General features: G+C 39.8%; 1 pseudogene; it reads left to right on the top strand.

Annotated features, from left to right (window-relative positions):
* Positions 1-309: 309 nt before the first annotated feature.
* LOC146618555 (polypeptide N-acetylgalactosaminyltransferase 17-like) lies at positions 310-17,044 on the top strand (annotated as a pseudogene).
* The last annotated feature ends 9,747 nt before the right edge of the window (positions 17,045-26,791 follow it).

Here is a 26,791-nt window from a genome sequence, read left to right as displayed (position 1 = left end):
GAAAAGCATCTAGTTGGAAAAGGCATATTTTTATTCATTACGACAATGATCCCAAACACACGGTGAATGCAGTAAACGTATACCTAGATCAGTCATGGATTGGCCTCCCCAGAGCCCAGACCTCAACATTTATTAAAGCAGTGTGTTCCGGAAAGAGAGAGTCCAGGCTATGTTCGATAGTAAAGGTGGCCATACCAAATATTGACTTTCAAGTACATTTTTGCCTTATGTACTGTATTTCCATTTATGTTTGCACGTTTCAGTGAATTGCTCTGCCTATTTCCCATTTTCCCAGCAGAATATAACGAAATGAGGATGCCTCAAGACTTTTGCAATATTGTATCAGAAGGAGAAAAAAGGTGACAAATGTCCCAGTTCTTCGTGGTTAATCTTGTTAATGTTGCCTTCTGTTTTCTAATGGTTTCCTGCCAAAAACCCTAAAAAAGTGTTCTCCAACCTCGTGAATTGAAAACACTGGATTTGTTATAGAATAACTTCTAATTAGCTATTATTTCACAGAGGAAATAAGATAATCGATAAAAGAAAAAAAGACGTGAAAAGGAGACAATAAAAGAAGCCCCTTCCTTTCCCACATGTGCTAAACTTAGAGCCAAAGCCTCACCCTGCCGCTTTCCGCTTCATTAGAGCTGTTTAAACAAAACAAGTTTAAAATAGGGTTTCTATCTGAAACAGCACATGCAGTTAAAAGGCCAATGTGGAAAATAAATCCTTGTGATTATAGTTGAACAGGAAGCAGCACTTGCTCTGCCTTTCAGCCCCATTGAACAAGACGTCAGCAGCTCTATGGAGGTAGTTTAGTCTTTTTTACAAATTCAAAATTAAATATGCGAGCACTCAAAAATTAAGGTTCACTGAGAAATGTCCTCATTTTTTAAAAAGAAAGGCATATTCCTTGTTATTTAATACAACATTCAATTGATCAGAAATGTTAGAAATCATGGTAAATGGGCTCATCAATACAAAATCATGATTGTCTTTTTAATTGTATAACTTTGTAGACTACTTTTCCCAAACCATCACTCTAGTGCTCCACTGGCACCTCGTATTACTTAATGCAAGTAGTTTACAGGTGTTGTGTCGTGTCTTTCTACAGATGTAGAAAGGTCAGCTACTCAAGAGACCTTCCCCAAATCTCCCTCATCTTCATCTTCGTCAACGAGGCTCTGTCGGTGATCCTGCGCTCAGTCCACTCAGCTGTCAATCACACACTTGCTCAAGGAGGTCATCCTGGTGGACGACAACAGCGATGACGGTCAGTATAGATTAAATATTTTCTTCAGCTAATACCAAATAAGAAGAGTGGCTTTTTCGCCCTCTGATTAGAAGATGGTTTATAGTGAGTGAAACACAGAATTTCCATCTAAAATCCACTGAGTCATCAGCAGGATTTCTACTGAAAGCAACAAAATACACATCAAATTGTCATTCAGCATCCCAGAAATAATTATCTTATACAATAAGTGTCATGTAACCTGAATATAATTATATAATTAAGTTTTATATTATTATAAAACTGAAACTAGTGAATAACCTTTGCACTGTCCTCTTCCTGCTGTGACAAAACAAATTTCCCACGTGTGGGACTAATAAAGGTTATCTTATCTTATCTTATCTTATCTTATCTTATCTTATCTTATCTTATCTTATCTTATCTTATCTTATCTTATCTTATCTTATCTTATCTTATCTTATCTTATCTTATCTTATCTTAAAAAGGTGGCGCGGTCGTTGATGCTCAGGAAGCAGTAGACCCCCGTTGGTGTTGTTTAGAGTGAGTTGGAGCTTAAAACAGCACCGCAGGGAGCTGAGTGAGAACTTTTATGTCATCTCTCTATTTGCATGTGTGCTTCTGTATTTCTTTATTTATCAACTGTGTTGTTGTGGTGATGAATTTGTATGTTTTTTATGTTTGTTTTCAGCTTTTGATAGTGTAGCAGTGACAATAGTTGGCATACATTAGTGGTTATTTAGGATAGGATGAGCTAATAAGCCATCATGTCTTTGTATTTTGCTAGGAAAATGGGAAATAGATGCAGCAGTTTACTGAAACTTGCAAACATAAGATGCCAGATGCATCGCTCAGGTTGTGTGTCAGTTTTGTGTTATTTCTTAAGGACACAACTTTCAAATTCTGTTCGTCTGCTGTAGATGTTTTTATTTAAGCTGCCAGTTCTTTTGTCCTCTACTTGTTTAGTTTCTTGACATATGTCAAGTTTTTGGCTAATAGCTCTTTGGTAATCACCTTGCTGGTGTGTTATCGTTGTCATTTTTTGTGCAGGAAACAAATTGTGTATTTGTGACAAGCTGCTGGTAATGTGCCAGTAACGAATTTGTCCCTTGAGTTAGGTGCCTTTATTATGTGTGAATGATTCATAGGAACAAACAAATAAAGGACTGCACTGAAAATTATAATAAAATGATGTCCAAAGAAAAATTTGAAGGACCTTCAGAAAGCCTGAAGAACGTGAAATAAATTACAGAATTAAAAGACAGTTCGGTTCCTTGGAAGCAAAATGTAAAGACAAAATGTTCACACATGGCTCTATGCAACTAAATAAGAGCTTTAGGATTGTCTGAAAGTATTTGTTTGGGTTTTTGCTCGTAATTATCTGCTCCACTCTATGTTCACCTGTTCCTTATTACCCGGCTGCTCTAAAGTGATTTCTGCCAATCTTTGTCAGCTCATCTGTGAGCTTGTTTCACTCATGCGCTCTGCAACAGTCCCTCATGTTATTCTCTGCTTCACAGGTTTTTTACTCATTTTCCACCCCTTGGGCTTTGTTCTCCCAATATCAGCTTTATTTAAATAAGCTTTCTTTATGGTGGTTTTGCTGATTTTCTGTATTCATTTGGAAAAGCTTACAAACCTAACACAAATAATTGGGGTATAACCCTCAATCTCATTGGGCCTGTTTGAGTGCACATATGTCAATGAACTTAAAAAGGGCTAGTATGTGCACTTTGCTAAAGAAATGCTTTGATTATATATATATATACAGTGAGTATATTTTCATAGGTACAGTGGGGCAAAAAAGTATTTAGTCAACCACCGATTGTGCAAGTTCCTCCACCTAAAATGATGACAGAGGTCAGTAATTTGCACCAGAGGTACACTTCAACTGTGAGAGACAGAATGTGAAAAAAAAATCCATGAATTCACATGGTTGGATTTGTAAAGAATTTATTCGTAAATTAGGGTGGAAAATAAGTATTTGGTCACCTCAAACAAGGAAAATCTCTGGCTCTCACAGACCTGTAACGTCTTCTGTAAGAAGCTTTTCTGTCCCCCACTCGTTACCTGTATGAATGGCACCTGTTTGAACTCATCATCTGTATAAAAGACACCTGTCCACAGCCTCAAACAGTCAGACTCCAAACTCCGCCATGGCCAAGACCAAAGAGCTTTCGAAGGACACCAGGAAAAGTATTGTAGACCTGCGCCAGACTGGGAAGAGTGAATCTACAACAGGCAAGCAGCTTGGTGTGCAAAAATCAACTGTGGGAGCAATCATCAGAAAATGGAAGATATACAAGACCACTGATAATCTCCCTCGATCTGGGGCTCCACGCAAGATCTCATCCCGTGGGGTCAAAATGATCATGAGAACGGTGAGCAAAGATCCCAGAACCACACGGGGGGACCTGGTGAATGACCTGCAGAGAGCTGGGACCACAGTAACAAAGGTCACCATCAGTAACACACTACAACGGCAGGGAATCAAATCCCGCAGTGCCAGACGTGTTCCGCTGCTGAAGCCAGTGCATGTCCAGGCCCGTCTGAAGTTTGCCAGAGAGCACATGGATGATACAGCAGAGGATTGGGAGAATGTCATGTGGTCAGATGAAACCAAAGTAGAACTTTTTGGTATAAACTCAACTCGTCGTGTTTGGAGGAAGAAGAATACTGAGTTGCATCCCAAGAACACCATACCTACTGTGAAGCATGGGGGTGGAAACATCATGCTATGGGGCTGTTTTTCTGCCAAGGGGACAGGACGACTGATCCGTGTTAAGGACAGAATGAATGGGGCCATGTATCGTGAGATTTTGAGCCAAAACCTCCTTCCATCAGTGAGAACTTTGAAGATGAAACGAGGCTGGGTCTTCCAACACGACAATGATCCAAAACACACCACCCGGGCAACAAAGGAGTGGCTCCGTAAGAAGCATTTGAAAGTCCTGGAGTGGCCTAGCCAGTCTCCAGACCTCAACCCCATAGAAAATCTGTGGCGGGAGTTGAAAGTCCGTGTTGCTCGGCGACAGCCCCAAAACATCACTGCTCTCGAGAAGATCTGCATGGAGGAATGGGCCAAAATACCAGCTACTGTGTGTGCAAACCTGGTAAAGACCTATAGTAAACGTTTGACCTCTGTTATTGCCAACAAAGGTTATGTTACAAAGTATTGAGTTGTATTTTTGTTATTGACCAAATACTTATTTTCCACCCTGATTTACGAATAAATTCTTTACAAATCCTACCATGTGGATTCATGGATTTTTTTTTCACATTCTGTCTCTCACAGTTGAAGTGTACCTCTGGTGCAAATTACTGACCTCTGTCATCATTTTAGGTGGGGGAACTTGCACAATCAGTGGCTGACTAAATACTTTTTTGCCCCACTGTATATTAAATATTTTTTAGTTCTTTGTCTCTGGACAGCCTAAAATAAAAATCAAAAACACTGCTTAGTGGGGTGGCTGTAGCTTAGGTGGCAGAGCAGGTCAGCCACTAATCAGAAGGTCGGTGGTTCGATCCCAGGCTGCCTCCTGGCTGCATGCCAAATATCCTTGGGCAAGATACTAACCCCGTGTTTGCCTACTGGTGGTGGTCAGAGGGCCCGGTGGCGCCAGTGTCCGGCAGCCTCGCCTCTGTCAGTGCGCCCCAGGGCAGCTGTGGCTACAATGTAGCTTGCAGCTGCCCTGGGGCATTCACACACACATTCACAGTGTGTGAATGTGTGTGTGAATGGGTGAATGACTGAATGTAGTGTGAAGCGCTTTGGGGTCCTTAGGGACTAGAAAAGCGCTATACAAATGCAGGCCATTTACCATTTAGTGCTTAGTGGGTTGCCCTTTGTGTTCTTATCATGTTGTTTCACACAACCAATACTAAGGCTTGATGTGCGGTTTATAAAGGAGTGCAGGCTGCCAGTGAGAGAAGTGAGACAAAAGAGTTGTCATACTGGGAATGGTTGCTTAAGCTCACTCTGCTGTCCTTTCATATTTATCGACATGAATTCCAATTATTGTGATTGCATGAAAATAATTATGCAAGCTAGGCATAATGTGTCAGGCTTTGATTGTTGCTGCCAGAGGGGACTCTGGAACAGCATTTTTCTTTTTTTCCTCCTTTCTTCAGTAAAGAGGGCTGCAATGGATCTGATGTTAGAGAAGCTAAGAAAAAAATACAAGCACTTTCTTTAGCATGTAGGGATTCTTCTTAAACTCGCCAACTTAGCTGCAATGGTGATATATTCTTTTCAGGCTTTATTAGTCCTGACATCAGATCAAATACTGGAAAACTCCAGCTGGCAGACTGTTCAAGGATAGATGTGCAGATTATAAGCTAAACGGCAGATTCAAAGATCAACTAAAGATCAGTCTTTATAAGCATTTCTGACTTGTTTTGTTTGATGTGTTATCTTCATTTTCTGAACTGTAGAGCAACTGAAAGGTCCACTGGAGGAGTATGTGAACAAACGCTATCCCGGCCTGGTGAAGATTGTAAGGAACCAAAAGAGAGAGGGATTGATCAGGGCCAGGATCGAGGGTTGGAAGGTAGCCACTGCTGAGGTGACAGGATTTTTTGATGCCCATGTGGAGTTCACCCCATCATGGTGAGTGGGTCCTATCATCTAGCGGGAAGCACGGTGTTATTAACAGTCAGGAGTGAATTTTTGGTATTTGGAAAAAGGCTTATTTTAGTGTAAATTAAAGTGAAACACAGCATTCAAAAACAAAAATGACATGTACTCAAAATTAAATCTGGAAAAAAACATATCTTTGCCAAATGTATGAACATTGGAATAACTTATTCATGATAACAACAATGACAATAATAGAGCTTTGGGTATCAGTGTTAAAAGAGTGCTACAAAGTGCAAAGAAACCATGGAAAGAGAAGACAAAGGATAGCTGAAGCTGCATAAAAGGAAGAGCCAAGCTATTTCACGCCTGAGAAGTTTTAAAATGAGACACTTGAGGCTGTGGGATCAGGTTGAACGGATTTTATTTAAAAAAAAACATCACAAGCACACATAAAACACACACCAAAACAGGACCCCTCTTGGAGAACTTGTCGTAAAAGTAAATTTTTAGTAACCATAAAAAATGAAGGTTTTGTACTAATTCAAAAAAGCTGAGCGCTTGGTGGTGAACTGAATCAAAGGCTAAATACTGTCAAGAAATTAGCATGCAATGAGGGACCTTATTAACCCCGCTAAGACAACTGCCACATCCTGTTGATGTCTTTTTGTGGATCTCATTTTCGAGCTCAGTGCATAACTTAAGGTATACCGTGCAGTTCTCTCACTGCCCCCTGCAGAGCTCAACTCGGCTGAATCAAACAGAATTAGTGATAAAACTGGGACGACACAAGGAACTTTCTATTTGACTGAAGTGGATGAAAAAAGTGGTGCTCTTAAAAGATGTTATAAACTTTGTTTCTGCACAAAGTAAAGTCAACTAAATGTGTGAGTGTGTGTGTGTTTGCACTTTTTTCAGGGCAGAACCAGTTCTAGCTAGAATAAAAGAAAACCACAAGAGGATTATCTTGCCGTCAATCGACAACATCAAGCACGATACCTTTGAGGTGGAGCGCTATGAGAACTCTGGCCATGGCTACAACTGGGAACTGTGGTGCATGTACATTAATCCACCCAAAGAGTGGTGGGAGGAGGGAGACATGTCTGCACCAATAAGGTATGCCAGCTTCTCCCATTTAAACGTGAACACAGATCTCACACTTCTGAGATGTATTTTTTTCCACTTCTTTAAGATTTTCAATAAAACTGCCACCAAGTTCTTTTTTTAGTTTTGGGGAAGATTAGGGGAAAACAAGAAAAAAAGCTCCTGATGGGAAACCAGACTTCATTAAAGCAATAAAAAAATTACAGCCTAAATTAGAGAGTGGTGAAAATAGGATTTTAATTATCTGATTATCACCCATATATTTGTGTTAAATTGGATTTCCTTCCATTCTTTAATTAAAAATAAGAATAAATTGCATGAGTATGCACAAAAATGTTTAGATTTACCCTCCACATAATAGGCTGAAATATAAAGTGTGAAACTTTGCATAGTGGAGATTTGGGTTGTAGAAAAGTACTCCAAAATAAACATCAGATAAAGCCACAAAAAAACACATTCTGGTGTTTGCAAACGCTCAGTGTCACATGATAGTGTGTTTTCCTGGCTGCAGGACGCCTGCCATGATTGGATGCTCCTTTGTGGCCAATCGGGACTACTTTGGAGAACTCGGTCTACTCGACTCAGGCATGGACGTCTACGGAGGGGAGAACATCGAACTAGGCATCAGGGTTTGTGTGTCACCCAGTTTCCTCTTGTTCCTGCTCCCTCTTTACCCCTGTAGGTTTTAAGTGGAGCAGTGGCCACCGTAGCGTGGCACCACTGATAAATGAGGCCCCATTAAGAGTCCTGGAGGACCAGTCCTGTGTGAGCAGCTCACAGCAGGGCAATGGAGATAAATAGGTCACGTAGAGCAGAGCAGGAAGGTTGGAGTTTGTTTCTGTACATTTTGAGAGATTGGAGAGTCTTTTGTTTTTCTGCAAGGTTATTAGATTTTTCCTGAAAAAATAACGTCAAACATTTTCACAACCCGAGTGTGTTGGCTTTTATCCAGCAAGCTAAACAATCAAATATTTTTAGAAAGACAAAAACGGTTGCCTTGTCTTTGAGTTGACTTGGTCATAACTTGAATCTGAAATGGAAAGTTCTTATATCTTGTCATCAAAAATATCAAGATTCCCCCCAAAATTAAGTCTAGATAAGTAAACGTGTACAGATGCAATAAAACAGCTAAAATTCAGCTTCAACGCACCTATAAATATATTACAACTGCTGGAGATGAAGTATTAGCAAAGACATGAATCTAGCCCACAATGTCACATCTCAAGAACCACATTTCTTTCTGTTCCTCTTTTACTACAAAGCAGTGGGACACATATCCAGAGTTGCCCTGCGACAACAACATTTCTACATTTCACTACAACCCTTACAAGAGGATTGTTTGGATGTGTCCAGGGAGAAGGCCCTCATTCAGAGAAACTCTTTCATAACAAGCACTTGAATCAATGACTGTTTGGGTTTTAACAGGATTCTTGGGATAATGAATGTTAAGCGGTAGATATCAGCACCTCTATGGGGCAATTTTGCATGGTTGTTGTCCAACATCTTTTACATGAAATCATAGTACTGCTTATTTATCTTAGAGTGTGGCAGAGAGCAGTAAAATGTTTTTTTTTGGCATACCCTCTGTTGGTTAGCACCCGTGTCCTTGGGTAACAGAAACACATAGGTTATCTTTAAAACCTATGTGCCCATTTTCTGTTTGTAGTGCTCCTTATCTGTGGATGGAACATGTTTCATATTGTTCCCAGTGTGAAGAAAGACTGACGGACCTACTTTTTATCCAGTAGGAATGTTTGTCAGGAGTGAAATAGGTTGCATCTGTGCAATTGTTTGGCGACCTGTCAGTTTGAAGTTTCTGTTACGCTCACATCACTTTGACGTGGGTTCAGATAGCTTGGATATCCATGTCTTCATTATGTTCACAGCAGAAGGCTCGTGGGTTGGACACACTCAGCAGATACTTTATTAGATACACCTTGTCAGTATTAGGTTGGACACTCTTTTGCCTTCAGAGCTGTTTTAATTCTTCATGGCATAGATTCAACAAAGTACTGGAAACATTCCTCAAAGATTGATCGTGGCATGATGGCCTCATGCAGTTGATGCAGATTTGTCAGCTGTGCATTCACGATGGGAATCTCGTGATCTATCTGATTGAGATCCCCTGACTGTGGAGACTTTCCTGTTAGCTCACAAGAGTAGCACCTGATATGGTCCTCTGCTGCTCTAGCCCAAATTCTTCAAGGTTCACGGTTCAAAGTAATGCAAAAGTGGTTTTTAAGAAGAAGTTATCTGTTTTACTGTTGCCTTCTTGTCAGCTCAAAGCAGTCTCTGGTCGGGTCTGGTATCAACAAGATATTTTCACCCAGAGAACTGTCTCTCATTGGATATTTCCTCTTTTTTGGACCATCCCTTGGGATAACCCTAGAGATGGTAATACAGAAATATCCTAGTAGATCAGGAGTTTCCAAAATACTCAGACCAGTCCTTCTGTCAACAACAACCATGCCTAACGTGTCTTAAATCTTCTTTCTTTTCCATTTTGATGCTCAGTTCTTCTGTGAGTACCCTGCCGAGATCCACTTTCTGGGTAAATTATTCATTATGAGAGCAGTTAATCTCCTTTTGAAGCTTGTGGATGTGCACAACAATTCTACCTAACAGTGAGAGGTCAATTCAGGGTCCAGTGGTTTGATCTCACTCACAGTCCTGCATGAATGAATTCACAGCACCATGTCCTGTTCTCATCTGTTCTTCAAGGGGTTTTCCTCTGAAGCCTCTGTGTTTGTTTAAGGGCTGTGTTTTTCTGTGGCTGGGATAGTTCCTAATTGGTCAGTTGCTGGCTTTGCACATTTGTTCTCCAAACCTGCAGAGGATACCTCAGTCTTGACCTGCTGATTTTGATGGCTATCATTGTGAATGAAGTAAGGATTACAGCTAGGTCATTGGATTCCACCACTGATCAACTTAGAGATTGTAGCTACATGATGCCCTTATTTGGGCATGTCCATTTTTCCTGAGGTTGTGTAGAAGCTTTTGGAAAAAGGGATGAGTACCACTGGCTGTTTCCAGAGAGGATCCTGGGAGGAAGTTATCTTGTTCAGCTTCCTATTTCTTCAATAGCAAGTCTGCTAGGTCAAAAAGCTCTTTTTTAAAGTTTTGCATTAAGAGCTGTTTCAGTAGCTCTAGATGCACCATAACATTGTTCTAGCCATTCTGATATCATTTTCAGCTCAGCTGCTGGGTGGTTTGTATGAGGAGATAATTGATTCAACCTTCATGCTCTGAGGTTTCTTTTCTAAACCACTTCACAAGCAGGTGAAGCTCTTCTGCTGCAGTTAATTCTTAAACCTTTAGCACCAAAAATGAATGATGTCCAGTAGTTCTCCACTTTATCATTATACTTTCTTTGACCTCTGTTAATGAGAAGCAACAAAAGGAACGAATCTTGGTCAGGAAGAAGAAATACTCTTGTACACATTTAAGGCTATTCATCATCTCTCTCCTCCATATCTCTCTGATCTGGTTCAGATCACTGCCCCATCTCGATGTCTTAGATCTTCTTCTTCCCTTTCTCTCTCCGTCCCTTCCCCCCGTCTTGCCACCATGGGGAGCAGGGCTTTCAGCTGCTCTGCTCCACGACTCTGGAATTCCCTACCTCCTGATTTAAGAAATATCTCTTCCATCTCTCTCTTTAAGTCCCAACTCAAAACTCACTTGTTGTCTTATGCTTTTATGATTGTGTAAACTGCTTGCTTTTATGCTTCTTTTTTTATTCTGTTGTTGTGTAGCTCTTGGGGCTATGCTAGCATTCATGTCTTATTGTTCTGGCCCGCTGTCCTACATCAAAGCTGGGAAATAGCATGGTGAACTGTAGAAGATGTTTTGGCCACATCTTCAAGCATGACTTGTGCTTCTGACCGTCTCTTCTTGTTGATCTTTAATGACATGCCTGGAATCATCATGGTGTATTCGCTGACTGGGAGAGTGCTCTGGATGATACGTTGTCACAGCAAACAATATAAGTAAAAAAACATGCATTTATGTATGTATACTCACAGTTGGAGCTTAAAAGTTAACCCAGTGCTGAAGTGCCGAAAACCTCAGCTCCTCTTGATGCCCCTTAAGGTTGGCTAGAAAAAAATGAATAAAAGCAACAATTAGATATTTTTTATATAACAGAAAACAAGAAGAAAAACCGAGAAGGACTTCTAAATGTACAGATTTAGCTTTCATTAGTTCCAGCACAAAGAAAACACGTCCTTCCAGGTGCTCTATGCTCCAGCTGTTAGCTGTAATTGACTTTATAAATCAGGACATCGCGGCGACTGTGCATCTGCCTATTTATATTTCCTGCTGCCCAGCAGCCAGCAGTATATTATTGTGAGCTTTAATTCATACTCCTACTACCCACAGGTGTGGCTGTGTGGAGGCAGTATGGAGGTGCTGCCTTGCTCCAGAGTGGCTCATATTGCACGAATGAAGAAACCTTACCACAGTAACATAGCTTTCCACACACGCCTTAATGCCCTGCGTGTGGCAGAGGTCTGGATGGATGAGTACAAGTCCAATGTCTACCTGGCCTGGAACATCCCCATGGAGGTGAGAACGGCATTTTTCTGCACCAAGACCTCTCTTAGAGAGGATGCTGTCAGTCATGCTTGTCTGTTTGTGACTATCAGATGTCCATGTTCAGAGCCAAACAGTTTTTCTTTTGGTTCCACAATTTATGTAGAGACTTTAGGCATAATAACTTCCTTTGCTCTTGCAGAACCACGGTATTGATTACGGAGACATATCACAGAGGGTTGCACTGAGGAAGAGTCTGCAATGTAAGAGCTTTCACTGGTACCTAGACAACGTTTACCCAGAGATGAGGAGGTACAACGATACGCTGTTCTACGGTGAGGTGAGCCATGAAGGACAAAGACACAGGAAAAAGTAAGTTTGTAGATGTAAGATCTGATGTACAAATTAAACCACTGAAATTAAATAAATGATACTTACACAAAGTCCTAAGAAACTTGTATCTCCTCCACAGACCAAAATATAACAAGAAAGCAGGGACTCAGACAGCATGTACATCCACATCTTCTCAGCTGTTAATAGAAAATAAATGAGATTTAGAACTTTGTCTGATCCACACTGACACATCCTTGTTTTTAGCCTTTATACATTTTTAATCGGTAATTATTTTGGGGAATATTCATATTTTATGAATTAAGTCTGACTCTTTTTTTTTGTGTATTTAAGGTCCGCAATTCTAAAGCAAGCCACCTGTGTATGGATCAGGGTGTGAAGGAGAACCACACAGCCACCCTGCACCCATGCCATGGGTGGGGTCCTCAGGTACAACACTCTTCCTCACCACCATACTAAAGAGTATACTCCATCTTTTTCCAGTTGCTTTGCTTTCTCATGAAAACATACAGTGAGCTTCTCCGGTGATGTGATTTGCAGCTGTGTCTCAATCACAGGCTCAGCTGAAATCCTCCAAGGAGCGAGTTCTGCTGTCAGAATAAAATTGTGTCTTGCACTTTTTGTGTTGAAGCCCTGAGTCAGCCAGTGTCAGCTCTTCATCCCTTCAGCCCTAAGGGCCTCTCTTTTTAGCTCACAGTGGTAAACAGGTGCTTTAGGCAGAAAGTCAAGGCTTCAGTGGTAAAATGCTAAAGGAGCTAAAATTTCAATTCAATTCTGGAAAAATGAGTGCCGCTGATAGGTTTGTAGCTTGAACCCATCCGCTGGAACGTTAAAGGCAATATAATTACACTGCAAAGCAAGACACGAAGTAGGCAAGCTTCATGTTACTCGTGCACGGGAGAGAACCGGACAATCGCCGTTCCTTCGCTTGGCCCCAGTTGCTCTCGTCCGTCCTCCCGTACCACTGTCCTTTTATTGAGGTTACATGAATATGCATAAGTTCGTTAACATATGACGTCTACATACACACAAAGAGTAATAAATTCAAATTCAAATTTTATTTGTCACATACACAGTCATACACAGTACGATATGTAGTGAAATGCTTGGACAACTGCTCGTGACCTAAAGAAAACAAAAAAGGAAAGGCTATGAATAAGGTAGGAAATAAATATGAAAAATTAAAAAGGGGTAAATTTAACTAGGAAGGAATAAAATATAAATTAAGGTTAAAAATGAAATAACTGTACAACACAAATTAGAATGAAGGGTAAATTTAACTGGGAAGAATAAGATAAAATATATAAATTAAAGTTGAAAATAAAATAACTGTACAACAAAATACACCAATACACAGTATAGAACTATATAAGAATGTATGAAGAAATCTAAATATAAATAAATATATACACAATAACAGCAGCTGTACAAGTATTAACCGGAAATGAAGAATATAGTGACCAGTGTTGTGCAAAAACAAAGTCCAGAAAGTCCAGTGTGTGTGTAAGAACTGTATGTGTGGGTCAGTACTGTGTGGTGGTGTGATTGAGAGACCGTATCGCCTGCGGGAAGAAGCTCCTCCTCAGTCTCTCTGTGTTGGTCTTCAGGGAGCGGAATCGCTTTCCTGACCTCAACAGAGAGAACAGTCTGTTGTTGGGATGGCTGAGGTCCTTCACGATCTTCCTGGCCTTGGTCCAGCACCGCCTGCTGTAGATTGAGTGCAGGTCAGGGAGCTCGGAGCGGATGGTGCGCTCAGCTGACCGCACAACCCTCTGTAGAGCTCGTCTGTCCTGCATGGTGCTGTTCCCGAACCAGGTTAAGATGTTTCCCGCCAGGATGCTCTCTATGGTGCACGAGTAAAAGTTCCTGAGCACTTTGGAGGGCAGTTGGAAGTCTCTCAAGCGTCTGAGGTGGTAGAGACGCTGACGGGCCTTTTTCACCACGGTGTTGATGTGACAGGACCATGACAGGTCCTGCGTGATGTGAACTCCGAGGTATTTGAAGCTGTCCACTCTCTCCACTGGGCACTCGTTGATGACGGGGGTCTGGTAGTTCCTCTCCTGCTTAGTGCTGAAGTCCACTATCAGCTCCTTTGTCTTACTGACGTTTAGAAGGAGGTTGTTCCTCTGGCACCAGTTCTCCAGATTCCTAATCTCCTTCAGGTAGGCCGTCTCGTTGTTATCAGAGATCAGGCCCACCACGACGGTGTCGTCAGCAAACTTGATGATGGTGGTGGAGCTGGTAGTGGCCACACAGTCATATGTGTACAAAGAGTACAGCAGGGGGCTCAGAACACACCCCTGGGGGGCTCCAGTGCTGAGAGTGGTGGAGGCTGAGACATGTCCGCCCATCCTTACTGCGTGCGTGTGTGTGTGTGTGTGTGTGTGTGTGTGTGTGTGTGTGTGTGTGTGTGTGTGTGTCTGTGTGTGTGTGTGTGTGTGTGTGGACTGCTGATCAAAGGGTCAAACATCCTTGGTCAGGAAGAGGGTAGCCTCCCCCTCACCCTAGATGGTTCATCCTAGATAACACGGTGAGGAAGTCCTGCAGTTCATCTAAACAAAGACTAGACTAGAACAGACGCAACTACGTTAATCCTACCATAAAACAATAAAACACGGTATGACCTCTCATGCTCCCAAAGTGCTGTCTAATACACACACAGTTTGCAGACTATCAAGGATCAAAACCTCTACCAATCTACAATTAATTACAAAACTCTAAGCATATATAAGTAAATATTTCTAAGCATAAATGACAATCAACAATACAAATCGAACAGCCGCATCACACTTTCTTCACAAGACATGCTTCAGTTGCATTTTTTAAAGTTATCCTTTTGATGGAACAAAAAGTCTTCAGTTTTTATTAGACCACCAGTTTTTCACACTTGCACTTCCACGGAGATAAAAGCGACCCCATGGTGTCTTAGCGTGGGTTCTCTCCAGGTAGTCCGGCTTCCTCCCACAGTCCGATGACATGCACGTTAGGTTAAATGGTGACTGGCTGTAGGTGTGTATGCAAAACAGATAAAGCACATAAGTGCATAAAATAAAGTGCGATATGAATATCTGTGAAAAGATGAATGTAACTTGTAGTGGTCAAAGATACTAGAAAAACATTTTAATAAATACTCTGTTCTTAAGAAGAAGCAGTGACATCTAGGGACCACAAGTGGGATTTTTTAAGATTTTGAGTCCAAACGCTGTTAAATCACCTAACTTTTGTATGATGTACTGCAAACAGGATGCAGTTACTCTGCAAAAAGACCCAAACTGGGCTGACTGGGTGGTTGATGGAAAGCTTTATCTTTATATCTTTTGCAAGGCATTGCAACCACTATTCATGCTTTGTTAGGAACAGAATGCGATATAAACAATTTCCCAATCAGTCTTTATCGTCAGCACACTCAAAGCCTCAGAGCTAGATGCAACCAAAGGAACTGTTTTATCTGCACTGCTAAAGTGGAAATTACTATTAATCTGAACGAAAAAGCTGAAGTGAAAGACACAAAGGTTAGAAAACAGAGCGGGAAGAATCTGACTCACTTCTGCTTTTTCTTTCTGTCAAGTTGAGAAAACTGCAGAATTTGGTGTATATAAAATGTTAGGGCTATATGTGGGTTAGAACTCTGCTGAAACAACACTGTGATTAGCAGTGATGTACAGGAAAATCTTTGTGTTTAGCACTCAGTGAAGAACAAAGACATGTTTTGCCTCTCAGCAGTATTGGGAACAACACCATCCTCTTGTTCAAAGCAGCAAAAAAAAAACCCAACAGCTTGCATAATCAAGGAAAATTCCTGCCAGGTTACCTTCAACTTGTACATCATCACATACTTATTTCATCGTTAGCTAATAAAGAGAAGAGTATTCACTCAGCCAGTTCAGTAACTTTCCGTTTACTGTATGTGTGACGTATCTGTTTTCCTCTTAGTTAGGACGCTACACTAAAGAAGGTCAGCTGTTTCTGGGACCCCTAGGCAGCACTGGTGAGGACACTCGTTGTGTGGTGTACGATCAGATGAGCAACTTTCCTCAGCTCCTCAATTGTGAAAAGGTGACCAACGTGAAACAGAAGACATGGCATTTCTCTCAGGTCAGAAGTGTAAAGAAATCTCTTTTTCAATGATATAACTGAGTGTTTATAAGAGAAACTAAAATTTACTGGCATAGAGTTGAGAGGAAAAGTATCTATATGTCAGATTTTAAAAGGGACCTATTGAGCTCATGTCTGGGTCCATTCTTTTTTCTCTTGGACTCTAATATGAGAGTAGCTTTGCATGAATCTTCATTTCTCTCATACTCAGCATTGCTGCAGCCCCGTAGTTCATGCTTTATCTGACAGAACCGCCTTTATATTCCGAATACCTCCGTTGAAGCCACCTTTCTTTGTGTTAAAACCCTCACAAACAGAAGGTTTTAACACCGGGGCCAGTAGGACTTCACAGATAGATCTGTCTGTTTGTGATGACTATATTAGGATATCATCTCTGCTATTACTGAAATCAAAGCAGTCTGGTTAACGGGGATTATTTGCACATAAATTGAGACTTTGGCTATGATTAATATGAACAATAACTGTTGTAAAATTATATTTATGCTAGAAAATAAGGGGTCCTCTTAAGACAACTAAACCCAGACTGCTTAAAGGGTAACAAGCGACTCAATATACCTTTTACTTTGGCATTGATTCTCTTTTTCTTTTAATGTGAAAAACCTTTTGTAAGTCAATTTTCTGTTGGTCTTTTAGTTCTGTTTGGGTAACCTTTAAAAACTAAAGAGTTACAGCCTGTAGCACGGGAAGAGGAGAGCTTGAACAGTGATGCTGCAGACCTTCTGCCACATCGATTCTTTGTCACACAGCAGGACAAGCAGTGAAGAGTCCTGCAGACGTAGAAGTCTTAGGGAAATAGGGAGACCTTACTTATTTTATATAGATGTAAGGTAAAAAGTTAGTGCCATTTGTTTAAGAAAGAGGTTGCAACAGTTCACATAAGGCCCGGTCTGGTTACATACTGTTCTGTCACCATCACGCATTGTTCACAGACCATCTGTGAAATCTGTTAAAACCAAAGTATTGTATCTCCTTCTGCCTTGCAGAACGAATCGATCATAAATCGGGCTACTGGACGCTGTCTGGAGGTGGTGCCGGCTAATGTTTACTCCGGCCACCTGCTGGTCCTGCAGCCCTGCTCGGGGCAGAGGTGGACCATCAAGAACACTATGAAGCAGTGATCGCCTGGCCAGTTTCATTGGGACCAATTACAAAGGCTATTTCCAAGAGCTGTCACCTGACGTTACCTTGGCCAGTGGACAATCAATGATGCGGGGGCTCCTTAGCTTTTGAAATAAGACTCAAAAATAGATGGCTTTAAGGAGACGAGTGATGAGGTGGTTTGGAAACAATTGATGTTTTTTTGTTTTTGTTAGTTTTTTTTTAAAAACATGGACATTCAACGTGGTGAAAGTTTAGCATGAGGACCATTTCTCTATATGAATTTTACAAACTTTCAATGTGATGTTGCCATAATTCCTGTGTGCCACTTCTTTACAGTGTTTAAGTTTTAGTAGACATTTAATCGACCAAAAGCGTGTTCTTTCTTATGTGAAGGGGAAAAAAAGTTTCCATCTTCCATCAGTCTTTCTGCAATATTTCATTCATTTTGTGCCACGGACCGGCCCTAAATAACTAAAATGTGTTCATAACACACGGGAAAAGACACAGGGGAACTGAGGTAACGATAAAAACAATAAATATGAACGATAAAACGAAGAAAAAAACCCCCGGTAAACCATAAATTGCACACCTGAACCTCAACACTCGCGGCCCGGTACCAAACGACTCACGGACCGGTACCAGTGCATGGCTCGGGGGTTGGGGACCGCTGGTCTATGGTACTTAGAAATTAAGGAATGGCTACTCGTGACAGGAGAAAATTTTACACAGTTTAGCAAAAATGCCTGAAAAGTGATTCTTATGTTTTTCAGAAAATTCAAATCCTTGTAAATATTTATAATTTGAAGAAAAATATGCTAAAAATATTACTTGGTGTACTTTTTTTTTCAAATCACCCCAACAAGGACTCTGGGCTAAATCTCACTTCTATGTTTTATGGATTCTGACTTTTATTGCTATTTTTCCACCAAGCATTCTGTAGCATCAGATGCAATATATCTCGTAGCATGAAGTACTGTAAGCAGTTGGGTACAAAGTTTCTTTGCGCTAAGTTAATTTATTTGGTTAACTGCTGTGTGCCATAACTACTGAAAACCTAGTCAAACATAGGAAGCACTTTTTTGGACAAAGGGTTGGAACATGAACGAGAGAGGAGGATTGAATCAGGAATGCACAAAAGTACCAATAGTGGAAATGCAGGAGGCCTTAAAGGCTGAAATTATTAACGTACTGAGATGTATATGATGTCATATATTAAATTGCATAAGTGTGATCAGCTGGATTTTTGCTCCCAAGATTGTCTTCCAATAAACAACTGGTTTCCTGGGTTGTGCTTTGTTACTGTGTTTTAGGATACATCTGCAGTCTTTAAATTTGTCATACTTTAATTAGTATGCTTATTTTTTTCAGTTTAATTTTATTTTCAAGCTTGTTTGTAATTTTTTGCTGCTAAACTCATGCTTTATTTTGCTTTTCTGGACTATAAATAAGGTAGAGACAGCAAAGATGAGCTACCATGCTGGCCTGCTCTCCTTTTAACTGCTCCATCCATTTTCATGGTTGTGGTCAAAATATTTTCGGCATGCTGTGAGATTAGTCCTCAAAATCATCCCCCAAAATAGACTACTTCAAAAGAGATTTCACCCTCAGCTTCCAGCTGCATGGCATCTGCTGTAACTTACACCAACTCGACTTAAGAGTACTTTCATCACATTTTTTATAAAAGCGCTTCTACACAATATTACCCAGCCACAAATAAAGCAGCCAGGTGGCCGAACATTAAAGGGACTGTTCTATAAATGACAAGTTATGGGTTCAATCCTGAAGCAACCATATGTCCTGTAAATAGTGTCCTTGAATCAGACACTGACCTCCTACTGCTTACTCTCGCTAAACTGCTCTGGATGAAGCATCAGCTTAAATGCTTAAGATGTAAATAAAACAGGAGGAGACTGCTGGGAGCACAAGGGCCTGTTTCTAGCAGAGAGGGGGAGAGAGGAGTGAGGCGGCTCTGAGGGACAGAGCCTGCATGCTAACATAACACTGAATGCTGATCAGACTCTTAACGAAGAGACTGCTCATCGTTCTCTGGCGTGAAATAGGATTACCATATGTTGGTTAAAGTCCTGCTAAATGTAAGCCAGCAGTAAATGCTAACAAGGACAAACTGATCAAATAAACTCACTGCGTTACTTAGATAAGGTTGTATTTATGGGGATGGAAATTTGTATAATTTGTAGATTTTAGCATGTAAAAAAATGGAGCTATTTTTAAAGGATGACAAAAAATCTAGAAAATGAATGTAATTCATTGACATTATTGTATCATAGTTTGCATTGTTCTGACCAGCAGTGTCCTGCAGCTCCCTGTGAGCACTTAATGAAAGAGGTTATGGTTTAATGTCAGAGCAGAGAACTCACAGTTGTCAAATATGATTTTGCTCTAATATGCACCATGTGGCGCTGTATGTTTTCTGTGATTGGAGGGTAGTGTCACTGCAGCTGTCACCCCAGCCTGCTCTCTGCTCTGCCTCGGGAAAAAAGCAGCAGAGATACAGATGTAATTACTTGACAGAACAGCAACACTGTATGAAAATGTGACAATTTCATAAAACCCACTGCAGCAAGGGTAACAGATGATACAACACACAATACTGTGCACAACTCTTTAGGCACAGATGTTGGCAGCGAAGCATGGTGAAGCATCCCGCTGTTTTAGTTTTTGTTGTTTTGGGGGTTTTTTTGCAGAGAGCATGTCAAAACTAGAGACTAGAACTACAATTAGATCTTTTATCATGCAAAATAATCAGATCGCTTAAGTTCATTCTGTAGCGTGACAATGACCCCAAACAGAGCCAGAGTAATAGCTTCAGAACATGTACTGAATGTGCTTTATTAAAGGGTTTTTATCAGACTGTGATTTACGTTTACTTCACCTTATGTGTTCATTGTTGAGTAAAAGCTATTGATACCAATTATTTTTATACTATATCCTCACTTCACAGTGAGAATCAAAATCTGTTTCTTCTTTCTTTTGTACTAAACATGTTCTCACACTCTGGAGCCATTTTGGTAACATCTCCAGGCACTTATTTGTCCAATTATTTTTAAGCTATATCTATATTAACTTTAATTTCAGTGATCATAAAAGTTATATACTAGAATAAAAACAGTTTTAAAGTTTTAGAATAGAATAGGATAAACCTTTAATACTGCACAGATGAGAAATTTGGGTGTTACCCAGCTCTTATGGCAAGGGGAATATAAAATATAAAATTGAAAAATTTATAAATTATAAAATTTGCTGACTTTGCACCAAAATGGCTCCAGAGTGTGAGAACATGTTTAGTACAAAAGAAAGAAGAAACAGATTTTGGTTCTCACTGTGAAGTGAGGATATAGTATAAAAATAATTGGTATCAATAGCTTTTACTTTTACTTTTACTGTTAGCGCCGGTGTCCTTCTATTATAGTGATACTAAACAAGGCAGGAAATTATATTTTTATTCTACAAAATGAAATGAATGTATCTACTCTGCAGAAGTGTTTGTGAATTTCAACAGATCGATTAGCTTGCTGCATTATATGTATGAACTGCATTTTTATCAGTTGCAGTTTCACCATCTCAGTGCCTAATGCTTCCCTCTTGTGGTGTCATGGTGGTTAGAAATAAATATGATATGTTATATGAAGTATATAATAAAAGCAAAGGCTTCACGTAAAGAGGGATTGGGACAGCTTTTAAGCAGGGTGACCTGCAGTATCCCACTGATTAACAGCCTCAACTGACACGTTCATGATGACTTTTGCTTTGTTCCCATTCCTCAGATCGATTTTCCCTTTATAAGGTTTGCTAAACCAGATGCTATATTTATGCTAAAAGTGGCCATAAAGAGTAAGGTCAGAAGGAGGAAAGGTAATACAGCAATGAAGAATAAAGGCAAAGTCAAAGACCGATTCCAGCTTTAAAAGCTATCTATGTATTTTTTTGTACATAGATTTATATGAAAAAGATGATCTGATTTCTAGCAGCAAAGGGCACATGCAAAAAAGCATTGGCAGGATAAATTCAGTTAAAGCAGTTAAATCAGTGCAAAGGTACAGAAAAATACTTATATTAGTTTGGAAATCAACAAGCAAAGAAATCCAGATAGATGTGATTTTTCCCATTCAATAGTACTTTTAATGTTCATAATTAAAAATGCTTTTGATTAATTTTGTCAGTAGGAGTAAAAGTTTGATGATTTTTTTCTCAGTTTTACTGCTCCATTAATAATAAGTGTTTAATAATTAATAATAAGTGAATCCAAGTTTTACCCCAATGTTTCCACCATTCCTCTCACCTAACCCTCATTTCCTCTTCAGGCCTTGCCTTTCAACCACACACACCCTCTACAGCAAATTAACAATATCTGAAAGTCATGTCCTTAAGAAATAAGAGGGGAAAATCGAGTTAAGACCCAACACAGGACCTGAAAGGTGCATCTAGCCCTTCAGCTGATTCATCTACCGTTTGCTGAACCCTTGTCAGAAATTGTTAGAAGAAGAAGAAGCTATTCTTAAGGATGGGAAACTCTTGATTGATGGAATCTTGAATATAGAAAAGTAACAATGGATTTTAATCCACAATGTAATGCCATTGGGAAAGCATGTGATTGGCAAATGCATCATTTTTCAGGATAGCAATGATCCCCAAAATACTGTCAGTACAGTAAAAGCATACCTGGATAGAAAAACATACAATAGAACAGCATCAGTCATGGCTTGGCCTCCCCAGAGCCCAGACCTCAATATTACTGAAGCAGTGTGGGATCATTGTGACACGAGAACGGAACAAAAGGCGGACAACACCCAAAGACGTGCTCTGAATATCCTTCAAGAAGCCTGGAAAACTGTTCCTGTGGAAATGACAAGAAAACTAGAACTGAAGAATAACAGTTACAATGCCAAATATTGACTTTCAAGCTTGTTATATTGTTATAAACTCTATTTTACGTATATTTCCATTTATGTTTGCACATGTTCAATAAAATCATTGCTCCTGAGGCAACGAGGAATGGCTAAAGATTTCTGCCACTACTCCATAACAAACATCAACTAAAAGTGTTTGATAAATGCATTCTATTTGCTTTTTTAAAAATCACAAAGTGAGAGATTTTTTTTCAATTTAAGTGAGCATTATGTTAATGTTTTAAATGTCATGGCATAGGATCAGATCGCTTCAAAGTAAATTATATTTTGAAATGTACAATCCCTTAAACACTGTGTCCTGATCTTGAACTAATAACTACTGAGATCTCAAGTCTACTGCATAATAAGACAAACAGCACCATTTAGAAAATTTCTTTTTATTGCAAGTATTCTTAATGCTTTGATGTTTTGTACAGATTTTCATATTTACAGTGATAATTAGTATTCGTCTAATAAATAATACAACTGAAAGTCATTCTCTAGCCTACATGTTTAAATATTGCACGTGCAAAGTATGTATAATATGTGCTTGTCCAATAGATATGCTGTCTTAGCAGCTATTTACAATGTTACATAAGAAACAAATGTGGGATCCAACCACCATGCTACTAAAGAGACACTGTGCGTTTCCCCTCCAAAGCAAACCCTCCACTTCAGTGATGGAGTCATGCAATTATTCTACTGGGGTGAAGACAGTTTAATTACAGCATCACTGCAATAACAGTATCCATCCAAAAAAAAAAAAACATCAAATAAAATTTTAATTATTTCTAAATAAGAAATTCGTGATAAAACAGTTTTCCAATTAACCACTACATAACAGTAGTGTCTAGTTCTTATTTGGTAGGAAATGTCCACCAGTGCTGTAACGTTTTCAAAAATAATAGTAAAAGAAAAAAAGCATTTTGATGAAAAACTAAACCAGCGTGACCTACTGTACAAGTTTGTTTAGGCTGCTTTTGCAGCAGTGCTCTTTATAAAGTCTCCAGGGTGTGATAGTAATAAATCATCTGTGAATGAAACCTTTTACACGTTTAAAATCACTTTGTCTGCCATAGGCAAGAAATCTGTTCCTATAAATACACCGTTTAATTATGTGTTCGCATTGCAACTGCTGCTCTGCCAGAAGTGTAGGTAGAGCAAAGTCAACCTATACATTATACATATCCTCATATTTGAACATTCAATATCAATATATTTTCCACATATTGTGAATATAACGCTGAGTGTGCAGAGAGGGAGAAACACGCAAACACCGTGACGAGACAAGAGCACGGGCAGTGTGATGTTACTTCACCTCTAGATGGCACTATTGCACAACCTACAACCTTCTGCATCGTTTCACTGGAATGGATGACAAGTACAGTGCAAAAACAATAACAGGAACAAACTGAGTCCGATATGATATACATATTTATGCCAAAAAAAAATGCCCGTTTGATCTTGTGTTTCCATGTAGGAACAGGGAAAAATGTCTATATTGTGTTGTCTGGTTCACCTCGGCAGAGTTCTATGGCTTTGGCAGGAGGGTTGAGAGGAAACAGAAAGGGCCTTTACCGCCTGCACCTGGCATGTTTGTGATGAAGCAGCTGCCTCTACTCCTGCTGAGCCTCCTCCCTGTACCTCTGAACCCGAGTGAGCAGAGAGCACCGACGGTCATGCACACACACAGATACTGTACACTTCAACAGACACTGGAGATACAAATGATGGGCCATTTGCTAAACCTGCAGCACACACTGCTTTCTATGTGAAAGAACCATTCTGTGAGAAAAACTCTACTGCTCATTTGATCTATGACCTCTGAAAAACAGTTCATGATTTCCATTACTATTCAATTATAAAAAAAAAAAAAGTACATTCCCTGGGTTATACAGCACTGATATGCAAAGCTTAATTGTATATCTGTAACTCTAGAACTGCAGTATTTATAGTTTTCTTAGTTTAATATTTCAATTTCATATTCTTCTTCTAAGTATAAAATCCCTTTTGTTATATTTGTCTCGTTAATTTAACTGAAATACACTGAAAATTGCTCACAAATTAAGGTTTATGTGTCAATACAAATGCAGGTTTTATTGCTGGGAGCTTCCCGTGATGCACTGACTATTTCTTCTTCCATGACACTAATGTTTTGTCTTTGCTTCATCATTTATGTACTGTACTGTATCCCCAGTTTTCCAGCGAGGGCTGCGTACATTTTGATTGCATTAACGTTTTTATCCAGCCTTTATGTGCAAGCTTGAGCTGCAAAATTCAAATGTAGTTACTGACAGGCCAAAGTGCAACAGGGAAGAGATTAAATGGGATCAAAGGGAGTGGCATTATAAATTCCTTCCTTCCTGAGATTCAAATCCTCCAATCAAAACGGTGCCAGCAATGCAAAGACAGATTTCTTTAAAGGATTGCACACAATAACAAAGTCAGTCGTTTATTTATTAAAGCACTGTTAATAATTTTAGTTGCTGCTATTTCAAATAAATGTTTGGTACAACAAATTTCTCCGTGTTCTGTCTCAGGCTTTATTCGGGCCCTGGTACTAGAGCTATGGTCTGTTCTTGAGTGCAGCAGTGACGACATCAGAGTGGTCCGTCCCAAACCAACTCCCATTGACCCCACAGATAGGAGTTGCATTAAGGTATTGTATGTATGTGCGTGCGTGTGTGTGTGAGAGAGAGGGAGAAGGAGAAACTTCCTGGAGCCCACAATGCCCCAATTTTTAGATATCTACATAATAGTACAGACACAGATCTCTTAGAAGTTTTGCTTTTCCATCATGTTTTTAGCTCACTGGTTACAAAGGTGTTTAAATTGATTAAAATTAAATTGATTCCAATTATTATTAACCCAGGACTCAGAATAGTGGTCCATGTGTTGCTGTGATACCAGCAGCCATGTAGAAAATTCACTTGTGAATATTCATATTTAAGAAACTGGCAATAGTGATTTTGTTAACAAGAAAGGCTTTTTGCTGATTGGTTTATGGGTGTCTGGGCAAATAAGCCTTACTTTCATAAGACTGCATTTTTAGTTATGTTTTTGGCAGAATTTCTCTCAGGAAAGCTTCAACAAGCTCCAGCGTGAGCCTGTCTGTGTGTGTCTGATGCTTGGCCTCTGACAGCAGCCAAGTCATCTCTCTCAGAGAGACTAGCCAAGTGAATACGGACAGCCAGTGATGTGTAAACTGTGTCCTGCCACAGGCGACTTTAAAGTCTGCCTTATCAGTGGGTTATACATATATGCTGAGGTCAAAGGAAAACTAAATATACACACACCAGCACTTTGGTGAATTAACTCGAGTCTTTGCTTTAATCTGTGCTAAGTACAGTAGGAGGTTTGGTAGTACATATGAAGATAAGTTCACACATGCACAGAAACATCAGAAGACACATGAAAGTATAGATATTTCTATTTTAGAAAAAAAAATCCATCGTATCTTGTTTTTTTCTTTACGTTTCTTTGAAGCTGTTTAATATAATCTAAGTTGTAGCTCGTTTGTGCAAGTGTCTCTCTTTTTTTCCTTTGATGCTTTTGATGATATATTTTCCCTGTTCTACCAGACCCAGTGAAAAATGCAGGGAGCTTTCCTGTAGTTTAATATTCTTCAGGCTGCAATAGGTTTCTGCTCAACCACTCTGCTCAGAATATATGTCTTATTCAGTTTTGAGAGTGTGGTAAACCATGTTTTATCTTTGCAATCATAAATTCTTTTTACATTTTGTTTTGCTTTGAATACTACAGATATTATTTGTCATATTATCGGTAGTGTTTGTAGTTGAATAGTGTTATATTATTATTATGTGTTAGGATTTGATCAATCCATGACGTGCACAAATGCATTCACAATGGTCTTTAAAAGCAAATACATTTTTTCTCTCTAACAGCTGCTGTATTTACTTTCCTCTTCAGTCCTTCCTGTACTTGGTCAACCTCCTCTCCTCTTCCCAGTCGGTGTGGCAACTGCTGGGCCGACAGTCTTTGGCCAACAAAAGCGAATACACCCTGAGGGAGATGCCAACCTCCATACCTGTAAGTGTTTTTCTTCTTCTTCTTTTCCACACACTGCAGGTTTTTTTTGTCATCCATCTGAGGGCATGTTTGCACTTTTTATTTGGCCTCCAAACACCACCCACCCATTTGTTTTACTTCAAACGCATTCAAATAAACCCTCTCACACTGAGACTGATATACGTTCTCCACCTTACCCATTGTAAATTTCCACACAGTTTTCGTTTTGCACCCTATCCGGTGCATTCTTGTTCAAAGCCTCTCATTTTACTCCACAGGATTTGATTGACAGACTGATTGCCGTGAATTCGGATGGGAAGATTCATTCTCTCTTCCACTACGAAGAGAGTCACACATTCGGCCTAAGGTGGGATTCATTATTTTTTTCATATTACTTAACATCAGTGGGGAAGTAGACGATATCAGATTATCACCTGGTGACTGCACACACACTTCAGCCTCTGGCAATAGGAGACTGGCATGGTGACGTAATCGGCCTTAAAATGCGGCCTTTAAGGCTGCAGACCCTGAATTGGGATACAGCCTCTGAATCGCTGCATCTTGTAGCTGTGTCGTCTTAAATTGGTCATGTGATTTTGACGCGCCGGCGCGTCCGGCAACCCCAGAGGTTTAACTTAATATTTAAGTGTCTCTTGGTTTTAGACTAGTTGTTTAGTCTAATTTGATGTTTTAAACCAGAAAAGGAAGAAGAGGGCTTAGAATTACAGGTAAGAACCTCAGTGGTATGTGATAAACTGTAAATGTAAAGCTTACAGGTCAGTCCTCATGTTTTTAAATCAGATTTTGAGTCTGTACATGGCACATTAT

Source organism: Diplotaxodon limnothrissa, linkage group LG14, assembly GCF_057381915.1.
Source record: "Diplotaxodon limnothrissa isolate DT_005_m linkage group LG14, D_limnothrissa_male_GT1.1, whole genome shotgun sequence".
NCBI classification, from domain to species: domain Eukaryota; kingdom Metazoa; phylum Chordata; class Actinopteri; order Cichliformes; family Cichlidae; genus Diplotaxodon; species Diplotaxodon limnothrissa.
This window is presented reverse-complemented; position numbering and strand designations above follow the sequence as displayed.